We start from the raw sequence: 18,179 nt of genomic DNA, 5'->3' as shown, positions 1-18,179 counted from the left end.
AAAAAAAAAAAAAAAAAAAATCTTGCAAAAAACACAAGACAACATGAGAAAATATGAAAACATTATAAGACAAAAAATGAATGATTACACAATGATTTCCTATGTGTCTATCTCTCTCCTAAAATTCAAAATTTTTTGAATTTTTTTCTTTTCTTCTCTTGGTTACCAAACATACATACTCTTTTTATTTTCTCACCATTTAATTTATTTTCTTCTCTTGGCTACCAAACATAGCCTAAGTGTAACTAACCCAAAATAATAATAATAATAATAATAATAATAATAATAATAATAATTCGCTATCGAACTATGCTATCTAGGGGCCCCTCACTCACAACGATTATACCTTTTTTGGAATCCTATCTTTTTTGCTAGAAGATCAGATTATATTAATAGAAAAAAAATATATATATATATATATATTACAGGAGCGGGCTAAGAGTCTCCACCTTCGGCAAAGCCATCAACAGAGACTCAGACCTGCTATTTCAAAGTGTTTAGGAATCTAAATCTAGAGTGACCATCAATGTCTAATTGCAGCTCTCTAGCCACGTGAGAGGGGAGCTGCACATCATCGTTGTCAAATCCTGCCTTTGCTGCATCCTTGGCCAAAAAATCAGCCACAGGGTTTGCTTCTCTGAAGCAGTGAGATATTTTCCATTCAATGGAGTTAAGGTACTCTGTAAGTGCAGACCGTGCTTGAAGGATGACCCAGGGAATGAGTCTATGCTGAAAAATGAAGACCGTTGCCGAAGAGTCTGACTCAATCCACAGACGATTGATGTTCATCTCATACGCTAGCCACATACCCCTGAGGATACTCCAGATTTGAGCTAAGAAACTAGTTGAAATTCCCAGATAGAAATTGAAGCAGCGAATTTTCCTGCCATCACTATCTCTAAAAATTCTAGCTCCACCAGCTCTTCCTGGATTACCAAGAGAGCATCCATCCACGTTGAGCTTTATCCAAGAGGGGAAAAGCTTGCACCAGTGCACCTCCAATATAGATCGCTCTCTGTGATGGGAAGAGGAGAGGTTGAACTTTCGGCAAATTAATAAATCAGTTGCATTTCTATGAGAGATTTTCATGTGGGAGCATGTGAAGCTAATTTGCCCTCGGATGGCACTAACAATCCTGACAAGACTACGAGAATTCCCCTCAAATCTTCGCTGGTTTCTTTCGAACAAGATAACGGCAATTACAGAGAGAAGACTAATCTCCCAGAGGTTTTTCAAGCACCAACCTCGAGCTTTATTCTTGCACCAAGCAATAAGAGCATCCGTAGAGATACAATTTGGCTAGGAAAAATTAAAAAAATCTAGAACACCTTTCCAAATTCAAATAGAGAGATCGCACTCAAAAAATAGATGGACGAAGAATTCAGATGACGCACCACACAGATCACATCTGGAAGAGTGAGTGATACCTTTAGCCTGAATCATATCGTCAGTAGGGAATTTTTCGTAGACCCATCGCCATCCCAGCATAGAGAGTCTCGGGGGAATGAATTTACCCCAAATCAGCCCCGCCCAGGGAGCTACAGGAGACCAAGATCTGAGGCCCTCCCAAGCAGACTTTACAGAGAACACCCCCATCGTATCAAGACCCCATAGACAATGATCATTTGAGATTGAGGAGGGCAGCTTAATTTTTTTTAATAATAGCAAAAGCATCCTTCAGCATAGTAGAGTCAACATGTGGAAGACACCACTGATTGTTTTCTATGAAATCAGCTACAGCGTGATTTAGAGATGAGAAAACCTCATTAGGCAGCCCAGACAACTCTCTAATAGATTTTTTGCCCCACCAGCTAGCATACCAAAAATCAATGCTATGCCCCTTGCCAATGATCCATTTTTTATTATCTGTCACAAAAGACCATAGTCTCTTCACTCCCGACCAGATAGAGGATTTTTTGTAGCCACTTTTAAACTCTCCAGAACTAGAGATAAATCTAGCTCTAATCAGAGAACTCAGTTGCGAGTCTTCATTTTTAATTTTCCAGGCGAGCTTCGCAATCAAGGCCATGTTAACATCCCTAAGTCTTCTTAGACCAAGGTTGCCTTCCTTCTTTGGTTTGCATACAAGACCCCATCTGACAGTGATGGCTTTGGAGGTGTCTATCTCCCCAGTCCAGATGAAGTTTCGCATCCAACGTTCTAGCAGTTTAATCAAGGGGGAAGACCACCAATAGATAGAGAAGCTATGCAGAGGCATTTCAGAAATTACAGATTTTACTAATTCAACCCGACCAACCATTGAAAGAAGCTTGCCCTTCCAACCTTCAAGCTTGCTTTTAATTTTATCCATCACTGGGAGAAGTGGGTCACGCTTAACATGCCATGAAAGATCTCCACACCCAAATATTTGGTTGGAAAATTACATGTGGGAATATTTAATTCCTCTACTAGCCACTGCTTCCTGATTGGAGGAATTCAACCCAAGAACAGTTTGCTCTTTTTAAGATTGAAAAATTGCCCAGAACAATTTTGATAATAGTCTAGAAAGATCTCAAGATTCTAATGTATTTCTTGGATGCATTCAAAAAAATGAAAACGTCGTCTGCAAATAAAAGATGAGTCGGGATTGCTGCCCCCCGAGGACCAGCAATGGGCTTAATAAGGCCTTTTACAGGTAGCTCCTTAAGACCACGGCACAAAACTTCTTCAGCCATAATAAAGATAATGGGGGAGATAGGATCTCCCTGCCACAGGCCTCTATTGACTAGGAAGAAACCGATAGGCCCCCCATTTAGAAGGACTGAAATACGAGCAGATTCTAACAGGGTGTGGATCCAGCCAATCATAGTGTCAGAGAATCCAAACTTGTGCAGAACATTAAATAAAAAATCCCAGGATAGGTATCAAAGGCCTTTAAGATATCCATCTTTAAACCAAGGCCTCCTCCTCTAGCAGAATTACTCAAGAGGTTAGCTAGCTCAGAAGCTAAACCAATATTCGTCTGAATAAATTTGCCTTTTTAGAAGGCTCCTTGCTTAGGGGAGATACGCCTAGGGAGGAGAGAAGAGATTCGAGAGGCCATAATATTTGACAGAACCTTGCAGAAAAAATTCCCCAGGCAGAGAGGGCGAAATTTCCCAAGGGTTCTGGATCCATCTACCTTAGGAATTAAAAGCAAAAAATTGTTATTAATTCCTTTTGGAAGAATACTTGAAGAGAAGAAGCCCCTCATAGCTCTGCAAACATTGAAGCCAATAATCTCCCAGTAGGTCCTGAAGAATATTCCTGAAAAACCATCTGGACCTGGAGAGCTATCAGGGTCAAGGTCCCAAACTGCTCTCTTGATTTCATCTTCCAGAGGAATAGAATCCAAAACCAGGCGATCAAAGTCCTAAAGAATTCTAAGGATGCAATTAAATAAGGCTGGATGGCTGGCTAGGTCCACGCGTCTATGAAAGACTTCATAGAACTGAGCAATATGATTCCCCAGAAGACCCTGATCAGAAATAGTCTCACCATCTTCTTTTTCAATGGTAGAAATGTAATTCTTAGCCCTTTTCACTTTTGCCAAGACATGAAAAAATCTCGAGCATTTATCACCATCTCGAAGCCATCTTATTCTGGATTTTTGCCAGCGCAGCTTCTCTTGGTATTCAGAGGCTTTTAAGAATCTTGTTTTGGCGTCAACCTCGAGATCAAACAACTCCTCAGAATGCCCCTCTTCCTCAATTCTTTCTGAATTTGATCTAGTTGAGATTGAGAAATGGCAATCTCATGGTCTAGGTGAGGGAAGGTCTCTCATGACCATAGTTTCATAGCAACTTTTAATCTTTTGAGCTTCTGGCCTAGAATAAAAGTGTGTGATCCAGTTACACTAGGCCTTCAAGAATTACGAACCATATAAAAAAAACTAGGATGCTCCATCCAAAAGTTATTGATGCGGAAGGGGAGGTTCTAAGGTTTTGTGGTCATGCCCAAACAGACAAGCAAAGGCACATGGTCAAAGGCAATTCACTGGAGGACTTGCTGAGAACAGTTATCAAATAACTCCAGCCAAGCTTCATTCACAAAAGTCCTATCCAGGGACAGCTGATACGTTCCCTCTTCTTCTGTTATTTGACCAGATGAATTTCCTATCAGTGGACGGAGCCTGAATCATTGAAGTAGCATCAACCATAGCTCTGAATTCAGTTGCCGCCCCTAAGCAGAATCTTCTCGGCCCCCGCCTTTCATGATCAGCTAGGACTGCATTGAAGTCACTGTTTGAGATTTTAAATGTAACCGCCAGTGTACGGATCAGTGTAGCTACGGGTCGAACTCAGAGAGAGCAGCCACTTTATTTATTTTTTCTTTTAATAATGCGAAAGTGAACCTATTAATGGTTGTGATCTAATTCTAACTACCGTCCTAAACATATGTATCTAAAATAACGTCCTAACCATTCGTCATCTAAGAATTTAAAAACGCAAGCCATGCAATTAAAATTAAATAAATAAATAAGTGAAAATAAACAAACCACGCAATTAAAAAAAAAATAAAGGAAAAAAAATGACAGCTTTTACAATTGATCCAAGTTGATGTATCATAGTGGCATGCCATGATTCACTTTCTTCCTAGCAAATATATCAACTGCATATACTTTCACTTTCTAGAAAATATGGCAATAATAGACTTGAAATAGGAATAGCATACTGTGACATAAAACTGGAGGTTCAAAGAGATTTCTATGCATGAGTTTCTTAGATCCAATTATGACATTCTCATAAGATCCTTCAACGCTTTCAGTACTCCATATGTGTACATGGTGCCCTAATTTCTTGACGACAAAGTAAATGAGATCTTCTACGAAAGTTGCACAGGTGCATTTCTCGTCTCGAATTGGGCATCTCTCACATATCTTGAGGGTATTCTGAATATACTCATCCATGTCAGAATCATCCACTACATCAAAAAGCTTATTCAATTCCTTGATCTATGCTATGGAAAATGGGATATTTGACATGAGAAATCACGGCAAGAATGATTTATATGACACTGGGTCCCTTAGATTAGGGATAGGCATGAAACCTCCTTCTTTCACCATTGACTCCCGGAAATAAGGCAATCCCCCTTGGTTTGCAACTGATAGGGGTGTTTCATTTGGAAGATCATCATATTTCTCTTTGACACCATTCCACTAGCTACTGGTGGTAGGGTTGTGTCATTTGTTATCTTCTTTACTAGTGCATTTGTAGAGCAACCAATATTAGCTTGCTTACAAAATGAATGCAGGTGGGAAGTCAACCCATTTTCCTCCATAAGCTTTAGAAATATAGCCTCTTGATAGAGGCTTAATGGAGAAGCCTTTGCAACTAACCAATGTGGAGGCTGTGCAAGATCAATATGCTCTTCCCAGTATTGTGAGTAGGCATTTCCAGTTTGAAGACCTTGTAATTTCTTGGGAAGGGAAAAAGAAAAAAAAACAAAAACAAAAACAGTCAATGAGAAAGATGAAATATGAAATGCAATAACAAACTAAAATGAATGAATAATGGAAAACATCATTTTTCTTACACCAAAGTATGCTACTATCAGAAGGCCAAACAACATAATAAGATGTGTCATGGTGGAAATGAAACAGAGAACAAAATGAGTTGGGACTATGGATTTGCGGGAATGGGTTTACTGCCTGGAGAGGGGGCTTTGAATTTATATATAGAGGTGGAATATACAAATAAAAAAACAGGGGCAAGGCTTTTTCTAGTCCCCTAAATGTTTAAATGTATTCTGTTATTTTCCAATTTCCCTTACAAAAAGTGAAAGACATCTCTTTTGTGACTATCATTAAAGCAAATTTCCAATTTCCCTTCAACCCTCAAATTTTTTAGAAGCCAAAATTACCCCTCAATTCTGGTTAATTCTTTGAAATCCAGTCTTTTATTTTCTTTTCTTATCTGGCTAGTTATTCATGTAAAGCTTAACCCTCGAAGGAAAAGAAAAAGTTCAAGATCTGAGTCATTAATGGTATACATTACCACAAATTGTGGAGAGAACCCAACTCCTGCTTTTGTCCACCTTTACTATAATGACAGCCTTTACAATTGATCAAAAGGGTAGGCAACCCTTGAACCCACTGGAAATAATTCTGATGGCTTTCTTTCTTTTCATATAGTAACTAAGTACTCCATGTTGCAGCATATGAGTTGTGAGAAGATCAGATTAGCATAGTTAATAATTAGGATCGATCACTTGTCAAATTTCAAAGTCAAATAATTGAATCTTGCATTGACATTTTTTTTAATCTGTCCATTTTTCTTTTAACTATTTACATAAAAATTTGAACCTTAAGTGGATATTTAAAGCTTTATTTTCACTTTTTTTTTGCTAACGACGGGTATCCAGGCCTTCAGCCTGACTAGTTTCGCGGGCCCATATTGACCACACAATCGCATGGACTGGATCATACTGTGGTTGAATGAGAACCATTCAACTTTCACTGAAAGCAATGAAAATCACTAAACACCCCCTTGTGAGTGGTTCAAGGTGTGCAAAGTAGGAGTCGAACTTAGGACATCCGAGTTTACAACTCGTACCAAGTTCGTTTCTTACCAACTGCATTATCCCCTTGGGTTGCGCTGCCCCTTGGGTACCTTATTTTCACATGTGGTCAATCTAATAAACCTCAAACTTGACATTCAGATATGGGACCTTGACCCCTACCTATCCATAAATTTGGGCTCTCACTTGATTTACCACATGGCAGATATTTGGGTGAAGTATAAGGTAGCTCAGTTAGAACTTAATTTTTTGTGGGCTTGATCTCCACATATTTGTGCATCCCTTTGAAAGGTTTTATCCCAATCCGCTTTACGCATGTCAAGATTAATGTCACAAAAATTTCTTGACAACTTTTTTTTTTTCTTTTTCCCTTGCTAATGGTCAGCAAAATGAAGTTAAAGGTTCTAGGTATATTGGGTTGGTTTACAACCAAGGAAGGAATTACTCTCCAATGGGTCATCCGGTTCCCTTATCTTCTTTCGGTTCATCGAAGTTCTTCTACTAGTGAGGTCACATTACATTGGCAAGTTTAAGTTGATGTTACAAGTTCAATCTATTTCAAAACATAATAGGAGGATAGTAGTTAATTTTCCATGCCACTAAGCAAATATAGAACTATCCTCTTCTGTCAGTACCTGCGCATGGATGGGCTCAAGGAAGAAGTTGCACTGGATCGGGCCTTTAGCCCATGAATTTGAGGTCACACTAGCTAGGTAGCTAACTGCTAATTATTTATCATTCTAAGAATAGTATAGAAATTAAATGGTATGATGCAAGATTCTAATCTACATGATGAATGGCAAGAGGAGAGGAGAGGAGAGGAGAGGGGAGGGGAGGGGAGGGGAGGGGACATGAATTAAGATTGTAAATTGGGGGTTGGTATCATTTGATATTATTGATATAACATATACTAAACTAATAACATGTGAAATGATGAAAAAGCCTTTGTGACAAGATCATATTAGCAAATTCTTGAATAATTCACGAGTGATTTGGCAACAATTTCATTCATGAAAATCCTGACCCAAATCCAATTGCTTGGAAAATCTTAGAATAATTTGTGAAATTTTGAGAATCAACAAATAATTTAGGAAATGAACAATTTTACTCAGAATTTTGGTCCTTGAGATTAGTTAGTGAACAATATGGGAATCGTAAGATACAAATATTGCGACCTGGTGGTCAAACCATCGAAACAACCTCTCAATATTCTCAGGGTAAAGGTGAGTAATTCTCATCCCTTTGGACCTTGCACGTGTGGGAACCTTGTGCCCCAAACATGCCCTTTTTATATTTTTATGTGAATCGAATAACTTGTAGGAAAAATCCAGAATCTCTTCCAAACTTCAATAAAAATAAAGAAAATGAATAAAAAGTTGAGTTTTTTTTTTCAAATTTAGGAAAGGAGAAATGGACGTGACTGCACATCTAGCGACTATCCCTGAAACGCTCGGAGGATACGGACAAGCCATTTTCCTATTTCTGGAAGTCTACAGTCAACGAGACCAAGTCAGTCACACACGCCCATTTCCTTGTAACTAACAAATGCTTTCCTTTATCTAAGGCGGTGAAACGCTTCAAATTACATGGACCTCTAACTTTCCTGCTATTTCTCAGGAATTATCATTTCCTTCATAACTGAGAAATGCTCCCTTTGTTCCCACACAAGTCACCTAGTTCTCAATGAAGGTAAACGTTCGTCATCCAGAAACACAATAATTTGTAGCTTCTTCCCTAAGGTGCACATCTCTCTCTCTCTCTCTCTCTCTCCCCCCTAGAGAATTCACGTTGGATTCCCGTTTTCCTTCATTTCTGTTGAGCAGGATTGAAGTTTTGTAGTGTTAAATAAGCTAGGTGTAAGGCTTAAGAACCTCAAATCGATGCACGGTTTTTCTGCTCCTTTTCCTCTTTTCTCATGTAACTGAACTTCTTGTGAGAAGGTTTCAGGATCTAACAAAACCCTGTGAAAGACTGATCATTGACACTTTCAAATGCTGTCCTCTAACTGGCTTTGGCTTGGAGTCTGAATCGTTTATCTCTTATGCAACTTTTGGTCGTTTTGTCTTTTTTGTTTTTGTTGTTTCACTTGGATTTCTTTTATATTTTCTTTTCAGAAAAAGAAGTCTAGGAGACAACAAGGTCTCTACACCCAAACACGGGTGAAATGATGGCCCCACCCCCACGATAGACAGAAATCTCACTGCTGTTGATGCTTCTGTGTGTACTCCCATTTGTCCTGTTATTGATGCAGGCCACATTGCCTTTTATGGTATCCTCTCCCTTCTTTTTTTTTTTTTTTTTTTTTCCATTTGTTATATTTTTTGTGCAAAAGAACGGTCCTAGTCCCGTGACCCTGTGCCACACTCGGGCGGTGAATTACGCCTCCGCTCATGTGAAATTCAAAATCCACCATGTCTTTATGCCCATGTGCGCTTCTTCATGGGGCCATCTAACCAGGGATAGTTCTTTCCCCTTTCTAGTTGCACGATCCTTGTGTCAGTGTGGGCCAATGAAGGAGCGCATATTGGCATAAAAAGAGGTGGATTTTTTCGATTTCACTAGGGGGCATTCATTCCCTCCCCTCCCTTCCCTTTTTTTTTTTCCAAACATGACAAGAAGCATATATTGAAAATTTGAAAGCTGAAGGAAAGGAAAGAATCCAATGATATAATGAGGCAAATATCCTCAGCAGGTGCCAATAGTGTCAACTATCAAGATACCACCCAACAAAGGAAACAACATGAACTTTAAAATGGAAGTTTGTCTACAGTCCTTCCCTATTCCATTCCATTCCATTTATGAAAAAAATAAAAAATAAAAAAACATGACAAGATAAGAGATTAATCAGCATTAGAGACCCAACTCTTCTAGTCAACCAAGTAGCAAAAGTTATTCCCTAAGACAACAGTTTCTGATGTTTTGTTCTAGTTCCCCTCTCCTCTCTTGGTAAAACTCAGGATCACCTCCACCAAGACGAAAATGGTAACCTCACATTAAGGTGTCCCATAGCCAATTAGTTGTCCAATAAGTTGCCAGTCATCCCATTATTTCATGGGGTTCTCGATGTGAAAAATACACCATAATGTGTTTGTATTGAAATCTAAGCGGTGTCCCCCACATTATGTGAGCCTAGTAAAGTCCATGCCAAATTATATAAAATCCATAAAGTGCAGAGGGATTTTGAGTCATTAATGCCCAATGATTTTTCCTTCCAATTTACTAAAAACTAGAAGCCTCCAAATGCAGTACTAAACATGATATTCATGTAGCTCCCTATTGTTGTTTCTGTTGGGCAGGGCTGGAAAATAGAGACCATCTATTCTTTAAATGTTCCTCCTCCTTTCAAATCTTGAGAGTTATCCTATAATTGTGCTCACCCTCGAGAAGCCCTAGAGGGAGTGTGGAAGAGATGGAGACGCAATGAATAGAGAACTCATTCAAGGGAGACTTATAGGATGTATTGCTAAACTAGCATTCTGTTGCATTATTGACCACATTTGGCATGAAACAAATTCTTGAATCTTTTAGAATAAGATTAGGTCAGGCCAATCAGTATCAAAAGTATTTCCTTAGATGTGGAGGAACATTATCAGGCTGTCATTGCCAAGAACCAATACCCTAACTCTGCTAAGGCCTGTCTTCGAGTGTTTTAGGGGGTAGCCTCTAGCTACTCTTTGTGCATTGTTTTCCCTTCCTTAATTTGCAGACAAATTTTTAGAGAGAGAGAGAGAGGTCACGTTGATAATGAAGTGTGGAAGGAATCGGTATAACTGATTGGTTGGTTAACTCTCACTAGTAAAGAAATATTTAGAATGTTTCCACTGATATCTTTTTAATAAGGGCGTGTTTGAATGACACCTATATAGGTGTCTGTAGAACTTGACACCTTAAAATGTTTTTCAATTCACTATTTTTGTTGTCATTGGAAGAATGAGGAAGAAATTGTCATTGCTTCTTGCAAATACAATACATCTTGATGCCCTTGGAACCTTTTTCTTGCTATTCTTGTTGGGGATCAAATGGAAAACTAGCAATGCTTCCTGCTGTACTCTTCTTCTATTATCTAGAATGAGCTATTGCTTCCATCATGAATAGGCCTCTCACTGGGGTCATTGCTCCTAGGTAAGCCTTTCCCATGATCACCATTTACAATTAGAAAGACTTGAAAGACAGGTTCCTTCGGAGTTGATGTTATTGTTTCAGTAGCCGGTTCCAGATGATCTGTGGTGACCGGAATCGAAAATACTTCAGTTGTCAAGGCAGGACTAGCAGATAGAGCACAGTCAATATCTCCTTGAAGCATATCATGCTTCAATTTTAGTAATTGTTTTCCACATTTTGATCTAGTTGAGTTGCATCCATTAGAGCAAATATTGTAGAACTTGTGGGATCTTGGCTTGTATCCAGCATCACCTCTAGGTAATCCAGAACTAAGAAGCTGTTTCTATTAATCTCTATTTCCCTCAGCCCATTGATCATCAGATAAGTTACGTTGCTAGAAGAATGGCCTTTTATTGTCAGTTGTGGAACCCATTTTTGTTTAGTCTGGGATCTGATTTTCTGATTTAATTGAGAAAAGTTGTATTCACTCTCTCCCTCCCTTTTGGAAATGACCCCCATGCCCCCTTCATCCCAGCACCCCCTAGTTGAGCCACTAGCTACCGGCGTGCCTAATTCTCTCCCTACTTTTGTATAGAAATCTATTACAATGCATCACTTGGTGTTCTCGTGATATGAGGTTCTTTGCCTTTCCTTACATTTTGCTCCAATATATTAATTGTAAAATATTAATCAGTTTATATCATTTCATATTATTTGAGTGTCTAATATCTTTATTGTGTTCTTAATAAATGAACATGGTTTAAATTATATATAAGCATTATTGATTTTTCTGTTAAATTTGTTTAATACTCTTGCTCTTTAATATTCTCAATTAGTTTTGTTCTGTCTATTCGTTAACAGGTTCAGCTACATATAAGGGTGATGTTGAGATTCCAATATTGGTCGTCTTTCTAGAACACGTAAGATAGAAACAGTTGGTATTTAGATGCTAGACTTTTCACAACATTTTTGCAAATAAGCTCACATCAGTTAAAAGTGGTAATGCGGTCGGGATTTGCGTTGGAATGGCCTAAACTAAGCCACCAAGTTACAAATAGAAGATGCAAACATGGTTGCTTTTGAACAAACAAATATTGATATGAGTATTTGGACATCATTTTCGCAATCTTCTGCAACCATTTTTCTGGATGGTTTTTCTGCTACTTCACATCTAATATTGTTATTACTCTTATCCATGTTTTGGGCTTACAAGAGACGCATGATGCCTACCGTTGAAAATCCAAAATCGATGTTTAAGAATACTTACTTTTTACATTATTGGTTAGCCTTCATATCTTGCTTGGGCCTAGCTTTCTGTCATCTTTTCCTATGGTTGTTAATATACTTCTCTGGGTATAGACATGGTTGGCCTAACCTAAATGTTGTTGCTCAATTGGATTTTACATTTAGAACACTTACTTGGTTTGTGATATCTGTTTACTTGCACTTCCAGTTTTCTCAATCGAGTGAGCATATGTTCCCCAATTTACTAAGGATTTGGTGGGCCTTCTACTTCCTATTGTCTAGTACTTATCTTGCTACACATTTTAGTTTGCATTGGAAGAATTGGTCCTTACCATCCCTATTATGGGTCTCTGATTCTACATCCATTACTGCTGGTTTGTTTTTGTGCTATATTGGGTTATTTGGCAAAGGGCGAGAAGATGAAGATTTCCATCTTTTAGAACCTCTCTTGAAAAATAGTCCTGATCCAAGTAATGATGACAATATAAAAGGATCAAATTATGTTGGAGAGGGTGTAACTTCTTATGCAAATGCCAATGTTCTTAGTATTTTTACTTTCACTTGGATGGACTCTTTAATTGCACTTGGGTGTAAAAAGACGTTAGACCTTGAAGATGTTCCTCAACTTGCCAATTGTGATAGTGCCAAGGTGGTCTTTACTCATTTTAGAAATAACCTTGAATTTGATGGTAATGATAGAGGTAATGTTGGTCAGATAAACACAATCAAGCTAGTGAAGGCATTGCTTCTTTCAACATGGAAAGAAATTCTATGGACGACTCTATTCTCCATTATCCACACATTGGCTTCTTATATTGGACCATACCTTATTAAAGCCTTTATTCAATATCTCAATAGTCCTCACCAATTAAAATATAAAGGCTTTATGCTAGTGTTTGTTTTCTTTCTTTCAAAGCTTATAACAAGCCTCTCAGAGAGACATTTATTCTTTCAATTGCGAAAGATGGGAAATAGGGTCCGTGCAGCCTTGTTAACAGCAATCTATAAGAAGGTTCTCAGGCTTTCAAGCCAATCAAAGTGGGACCATAGTAGTGGGGAGAACATTAATTTGATAAATGTTGATGTTGAAAGGATTGGCTTCTTTAGCTGGTACTTGCACAACATATGGAGGGTGCCTCTTCAGATTGTTTTAGCATTGTTGATTTTATATGAGAGTCTTAGGCTCGCTTCACTTGTGGCTTTTATTGCTACAATAATTTTGATGTTAGCAAATATTCCACTCGGAAAATTACAGGAAAGATTTCAAGAGAAATTAATGGATTCAAAAGATCGAAGGATGAAGGTGACATCTGAAGCTTTGAAGAATATGAAGATTCTCAAGCTCCATGCTTGGGAGATGAAGTTTTTGGCTAAGATAATTAAACTCAGGAAGTTGGAAACAAAATGGTTAAAAAAACTACTTTATACATCCGCTCTTACTGGCTCTGTTTATATGTCTGCTCCCATGTTTGTATCTATTGTTACTTTTGGGTTTTGTGTACTTATAGGAATTCCACTAGAGTCATGGAAGATTTTGTCAGCACTTGCAACATTTACGATATTGCGAGGTCCCATTTATAATCTCCCAGACACAATTTCTATGATAGTTCAGACTAAAGTTTCGCTCGATAGGGTAGTCTCATTCCTTTGTCTCAATGATGTTCATCCGGATATAGTACATACGCTTCCAAAAGATTATATCAAGATTGCAGTTGAAATAGTCAATGGGAATTTTTGTTGGGACCTCCAATCTCCTAATCTCACACTAAAAGATCTTAATTTTCGAGTATACCATGGTATGAGGGTGGCTGTTTGTGGTTCTCTTGGGTCAGGAAAGTCAAGCCTAATTTCATGCATATTAGGGGAAGTGCCAAAGGTATCTGGGTCTATTAAGTTGAACGGGACAAAGGCCTATGTTCCACAATTACCTTGGATACAGAGTGACACGATAGTAGAGAATATATTATTTGGTAAAGAGATGGACAAAGACAAGTATGAGGTAATTCTTGAAGCATGTTCATTGAAGAAGGACATAGAATTATTAGCCTTTGGGGACCAGACTATCATAGGTGACAAGGGGGTCAACCTTAGTGGTGGACAAAAACAAAGAATACAGATTGCACGTGCTTTGTACCATGATGCTGATATTTATCTGCTTGATGATCCCTTTAGTGCTGTGGATGCTTACACAGGAACTCATCTATTTAAGGTATCCTCTCTTTGACCTCCACTTCCAAATCTTTATTTAATGTAATTGATTTGAAGATACAAATTTAATTGCTTACATCACAATTTTGTTCATAAAAAAAACTATGATTGATTTAGAAATTGATTTAAGAGAATGGAAGCATGGTTGTCTAAACAAACTAGACTTACAAAGACAAAGTATTTACTGATGCATGTTATTATATGTATAACTCTTCCGCTCTTTTATCTTACCCGAAATACTTTCTAAGTGCCTAAATATGACCATCTAAATTTTTGTGATAGGAGTGCTTGCTGGGAATTTTGGGTTCAAAAACGGTAATTTATGTTACTCATCAAATAGAGTTTTTATCTACTGCTGATCTTATCCTGGTGAGAAAATGTCATCTTTCTTTTCCGACTTCAAATCCTCCAACCTAGTTTGAGAATGATCATTTATCTCCTTTTATTTGATAGGTTATGAGAGATGGAAAGATTACTCAAGCAGGTAAGTATGAAGAAATTCTTAGTTCAGGAACGGATTTTATGGATTTAGTGAGTCCACATAAGAAAGCTTTGGTAGAACTTAATTCTATCGAATGTGGGACTACTTTGGATAATTTAGTTAATGATGAGGAAGATGATGGTAGTATCTTACATAGTGAGCTTATTCAAGATGATAAGGAAAGAGAATCTAAAAATCACAAAATAGAAGATCTGGTTAGGCCAAAAGAGCAACTTGTCCAAGAAGAAAAGAGAGAAAATGGTGGAGTTAGTTTTGCATTCTATTGGAAGTATGCTACCATTACATATAAAGGGGCTTTTGTACTATTTATATTACTAGCAGAAATTCTTTCTCAGCTTCTTCGAATAATCAGCAGTTATTGGATGGTGTTGGCTACTCCTGCTTCAGAGGATATGAGACCCCATTTTGAAGGATCCACTGTCATCTTTGTTTATGTTGCTTTGACCCTTGGAAGCTCTCTTTTTGAACTTATAAGGACCATGCTCACAGTAACTACTGGATATAAGACAGCCAATCAGCTCTTCAACAAAATGCATTTGTGCATTTATCGTGCTCCTATGTCATTTTTTGATTCTACTCCAAGTGGAAGGATTCTAAATCGGGTTAGTAAATATCTTTCTTTTAATCTAAATGATCTTCTTTGATCACCATATAAGATAATATAATTATAAATAAATTATATTTTTGTAAATAGGCATCCATAGATCAAAGTGCAGTTGATACCTCTATTCCACGTCAAATTGAAGAACTTATAATCTCAATCATGGGATTATTAGGAACCATTGCAGTAATGTCACAGGTTTCATGGCAGATGTTAATAGTTTTTATTCCAATGTCTCTAGCATGCATATGGTACCAGGTAATTCTACAGTCACTTCTATTTCTCATGATTAAATTAAGCTCAACCATATTCTCTCCATGGTTAACAAACCATAATACAAGTTTGTTGATGTCTTCCTTTATCAATTGATCTTAAATCTACTCCCTTAACACCAAAATTGGTTTGACGGTGGATGCATATATGCTTGGTTATGAAGATGGTGACTTAGACCTTATTAATTTCTTGAATTTATAAATTAGTAATCACAATAAATCAATTTTCCTAATCATAAATTTTCATCTAAATGAATGCAAAGTTGTTTTCTTTCTCTTATCATAATTGGTTGAGCAAAAAATGACCAAACAAGACCAATTTTTATTTTTAAATTGCGAGGGAGGCTGTCCTCACATCCTTTGGAGTGGAAATATTACCTTCGGGTCCACACAAGCCGTTTCCACTCCGAAGAGGGTGGGATCCCCAAGGAAGGACAAGGTTCGTACCAAGGGAGTTCGAGCCTAAGTAAGGCACTTTATCCTCTGCAAATCACCAATGGATCAACCCCCTTGGGGTACAAGGCCAGTTTTATCAATGCGAAGTGCATCTAAAGCAGTGTAGTTGATTTTGATATATATATATATATATATAATATTTTTGATATGTATGGATAAAATAAATTTTGGCGTATTAGCCTGTTCGTAACCTTATCGATTGGATGTCATACTAAAAATAAGATAATAATTGACAAAAGTTAATAAATAATTTTTCATTTTTACAGTATCTAAATAATAAATCAATTTATAATTAACTTCACCTCTTGAGGTTCACTGGTGTAAGCCTTCCAGGGCGTGGATGAAGATCAATGTGGATGGAAGTGCGCTTGGTAACCCAGGTAATGCAGGTGCTGGTGGTGTCTTACGGGATGATAAAGGCAAGGTAATCGACTCTTTTAGCATTTTTCTGGGAGTCAAACAAATATATGAAGCTGAATTTGAGGCAGTCTTGGAGGGTATTCAGCTAGCTAGACACTATCATGCTAGGGGTGTTTGGATTGAGTCAGACTCAGCGTCCGTGGTCTCAGCAGTTCAGAGAAGGGAGATTCCATGGTTTGCCCTGCAGAAATGGAGATCTGTTATTTCCTTTTTGGAGTTGGTGCAATGGAAGATCACTCACTGTTTTCGTGAAGCTAATGTTGTCGCTGATTTTCTGGCTAGGAAAGCATCTAAATCTTGTTCCTCAGAATTCTCAGTGGAGTTCCCGAGACATGTAGTTGATGAGTTAGCTTCTGATGCGTTGGACAGGCACCGTTTTCGATTTGGCTAAGCCCTTTGCTTGTTCCCTTTGCTGATGGCCATGCCGAAGGTGGAGGTTGCAAGTGGGTTTTGTGGGATCGGCCTGCCCTTTTGTATTTATCTTTGTTTTGCTTTGTTCTCTTTTAATAAAATGACCTTTTAGCAAAAAAAAAAATCAATTTATAATTAAAAAAATAAAGTACTAGATACCTTTACAAATTGGTAAAAAAAATTAAATTAGCTAATTATAATTAATAATTATTTCTCAATAACTAAAGAATAAGATGAAAATAGAAAGGTATATCAGTTTCAAGTCATGTGGAGAGTAGAATGAATAGGTCTTTCAAATCATTCATCTAGATTGAAACCCTTATGATAGGCTGATCATTATACTTCCTAAAAATCAATATTTTTGATCAATGAAGGAGCAATATCACTATTTTTGTTCAATATGGTACCACAAGTGGATGACTGACTCATTTTTTTAAAATTAAAATTCAAGAAAGAACGAAAAACAACTTACAAAACAAAACCACAAAGCGAGTAGAGGCCCGCACCTTCAGCATTGCCATCAGCAAGGACCCAAGTCACGCACTAAAGAAATCTATAGTAAGGCCTACCCTCTGCATCCTTGCCATCGTCTCTGAAATATAACTATGGAATGCAGCATTGAAGGACGTATCCTTTGACTTAGCTGCTTTCTTCGCCAGATAATCAGCTACCGAATTTGTTTCCCTAAAATTATAAGAAAATTTTCAGTTAACATTCTCCAAGTAAGAGCTAATATGAATCCATCGTTGAAGAGCAAACCATGGAATCGTCTTCTTTTGCACCACCGTTACCACTACTGTTGAATCAGATTCTATCCATACGAATGGGATAGGCATCTCTTTTGCTTTAATAAGACCTTCAACCTCCGCCTCATAAACACCTTTAATCTCCAAGTACACACTATATGACGTAAGGCACCTTCCATTGTGATCCTGCATGAGCCCACCTGCCCCAGTGCTACCCGGATTTGCTGGAGAGCTTCCATCAAAATTGACTTATACCCATCCTATAGGAGGATTACACCAGAATATCTCCAAGGGAGGCTTAATTCCAGCACTAATAATGTTCAATCCCAGCCTTCTACAACTCAAAACAGCAACCACAGATCTGACCAAACCTTTCACATATGGAGTGCTTTCTCTTATATCCTTCTTGATCATCTCAACTACATACCTCGACAATCTCTGACGATTGTCATGCCGACGAGCATTTCTCTCTCTCTCCAAATATGCTCTGCAGTGATCACAAGAGAAATCACCCATGCTTCTCTTAAAGCCACCACCTTCATTTTTCTCTTCCATCGCATCATGAAATTATTCAGAGAGTCATGCGCTATCCAGGGAACTAAAAAATAGTCAGAGCAGAGATGCTTTTCCACACTTCTAAAGCAAATGGACACTACCTAAACATGTGACCTATATTCTCAAGTGATGATTTATACATTTCACATCTGGACACCATACAA

The 18,179-nt window shown here is 37.9% G+C and overlaps 1 pseudogene; it reads left to right on the top strand.

Moving 5' to 3' along the window:
* Window positions 1–18,179, top strand: part of LOC122059769 — a 31,379-nt pseudogene that overhangs the window by 4,440 nt on the left and 8,760 nt on the right.

Source organism: Macadamia integrifolia, chromosome 13, assembly GCF_013358625.1.
Source record: "Macadamia integrifolia cultivar HAES 741 chromosome 13, SCU_Mint_v3, whole genome shotgun sequence".
In the NCBI taxonomy this organism is placed as follows: Eukaryota; Viridiplantae; Streptophyta; class Magnoliopsida; order Proteales; family Proteaceae; genus Macadamia; species Macadamia integrifolia.
The sequence above is the reverse complement of the archived record's forward strand: the minus strand, read 5'-3'. Positions and strand labels throughout refer to the sequence as shown.